The sequence below is a fragment of the Rhagoletis pomonella genome, unplaced genomic scaffold (genome assembly GCF_013731165.1).
Source record: "Rhagoletis pomonella isolate Grant_MI unplaced genomic scaffold, Rhpom_1.0 Rhpom_scaffold_00004, whole genome shotgun sequence".
Lineage (NCBI taxonomy): Eukaryota > Metazoa > Arthropoda > Insecta > Diptera > Tephritidae > Rhagoletis > Rhagoletis pomonella.
The window spans coordinates 37,388,610-37,391,134 of NW_023458558.1; the positions used below are offsets into that span (position 1 = coordinate 37,388,610).

General features: G+C 50.8%; 1 pseudogene; it reads right to left on the reverse strand.

The window, feature by feature from the left end:
• Nucleotides 1–512: 512 nt before the first annotated feature.
• LOC118738213 lies at nucleotides 513–2,034 on the reverse strand (annotated as a pseudogene).
• Between the last annotated feature and the right edge of the window lie 491 nt (nucleotides 2,035–2,525).

The window sequence follows — 2,525 nt, forward strand, 5'->3', positions numbered from 1 at the left end:
TCGAGGTAGGGCCAATATAAGTTGGTTCCTCACCCCGGTTAGCTATATCTAAATTACTTATTAATATAAAGTTTAGTAAAGACTCACCCCTTTCGTTGGTATCTCCACTCCCCCATACTGTGTTGTGCGCATTGGCATCCGCGCCTATGATGAGTGGGCGTTTCGCCTTCTCGGCCTCTCCCACCAACCTCCGGAGCTCGTTTGGTGGCGCCTCCTCGTCGTGAGGCATGTAACAAGATGCAAGGAGTATTGTGTCATCCTTGCCATCCTTCACAGCTACCACCGTCAGATCATCTGAAGAGAAATTAAGATCAATATAAGAGTGTATACTTTTCTTTACCAGTATAGCTGTTCCTACCCTGTTTGTTGCACTCGGGATGTGCGTATAGTAAGTTTCCGACTTTAGTCCAGCTACCACGTTTCCCGACGCTATCCATGGCTCCTGGACTAACGCCGCATCGTAGCCGATCCTCTCTAAATTGAGGAGTAGCTCGGCAGAGGCGACCTTGCTTTTATGCAGATTTATTTGAAGAACCTTCACTGCAAGGATCAGGATTCTTTTCGGGGTCGGGTAGAATCTCCGGATCGCCCTTCTCGGTCTCCTGGAGCTTCAAGGTGGCCTCCAGGATCTCTCCCAGATCCTTCTCGACCTCTCGCTCCTCCAGTGTGTTAGCATTGTTATCGGCCAGGCTTCGCTTCTTCAGGCGAAGGTATACGCTACTTATGCCCCACGCCATCTTCCCGAACCAGGCGTACAGTATGTCTTCGGCCGGCTTGTTGATTTGGAGGATGTAATTTTGGCTGCCATCCTCCTTACAGTAGTTGGTGACCTTTAACACCCTCCAATCTCCCGTCGGCACGTCTGGGTTCTGTCTCTGCAGAACCCGCAGCGCATTCTCCGGTTTTACCGTGCGGGGTATGAGCACCTTCGCTTTCGGTATGGATGGTATGCAGCTGCGGTCCACAACCTCCAAGACGGCGCCCTCCCACAGGCCTTGAAGCGTCGCAACAGCTTCCTTTACCCATAGTAGAGAGGGAACGTCCTTGCATCTTATTATTTTCACCACATTTAGCCACCCCGCACCATCGAAAGTTGGCATGGTCGTGGTGGGGTCCCCATCCATTTTTGCGACGAGCGCATCCAGCAGCTTATGCTCTACTGCTCCCCAGCGCTCCTGAGAGATTTGTCCCAGCGGATTGCTCCGGTCTATGAGTGCCACGATAAGGTGTCTTCTGGCTATCTCACTGGCCATTGCCGCCGCTCTTTATGTAGTCGGTTTCTCTAGATCGAGCCTGACGTTTGGCTTTGCAGCGTCGTCTCTGCGCCTCGATTTTTTGGCTGGCCTTGCTGTCTCGCTTTCAGCTGACCGCTGCCTTTTAGCCGCGATTCCTTCCTCTATCCGGTTTGCCAATCCCGGATCCGTGGCAGTGAATCGTGGCCTTGCCGCGTAGTACGCCCGGCCTTCCTCCATTTTCTCCTTAGCCCAAGCCAACCTTTCCTCCTCTTCCTTCGTCCGGTTGGACTTGCAGCTAAGTCTCTCGTGGACTTTGACCGCCGCCTTGTATATGGCTTTAGCCTTCAACCCCTCCTTACTGGGTTTTGCCCTAGGCCTTTTCTTTGATGCCGAACAAGCACCTTTGGCATCCCCCGGAGAGCGTAGCAAGGCCTCCTCTTCTTGTGTGCAAACGCTCTCACCGCTTTCGAGGTCCGAGTCTTCGTGGACTGTGGCACCCCTGCGCTGTAGCGTCGCTTTGGCGGTAACACTACAACCGCTGTGAACCGCTCCCTTCACAGCGGAGGTGTGGCCGCTGGCGACACAGCAAGTAGACTCGCTGTGCCCGCCGGTGGTAGTAGCCACTTCTCCCACCGACGTTTGGGCTGATATCCCAGCCCGCTCTTCTTCCTTTCTGGCCTCCATGATGAGTTTTTATGTCAGGGAACCTCTACCCCTAGCGTTTTATACCTACCGCCAGGTACCTCGTTAGCAATGGCAGAAGTAGGCATACACCCCCCTCCCCCAGTTTCATATGCAGAGCAAAGCACTAGGAAGGGAAGGATGGATACGTATTCCTGCCTTCGCTAGACGCCGCCTGCTCCCACCGCCAAGACCCGCTCTAGGTACTAGCCTAGGTGCTAAGCCATCGCGGTGACAGCAGCGACGCCCATTGCCCAGTCGGCACCCGCGGGGAGGATTTAGCTAAGAGGATTTTTGCCGACCTTTTGTAGTTAAAAGATTGGTAAAATATTCTATTGTTCTATTGAAAAATTACAACAAATTAATTTTCGTGATTGGGATAAAGAAAAATATTTTGGGTGTTCAAACAATTGGGATACGATTTGCACCAAATTTTGGTAAATACCCAATCGTGTGACACTGCCTTTAAACTTGTATTTATACGGATGTGTTTAAAGAATGAGCTATAAAAAAGCTAACCAAAATTAAATAACAGCAAAAATAATATTTTAAAACTTGTGAAAATTTGGTGCGGCTATAATTTGTTCAACTACTGTACATAAGTTTACT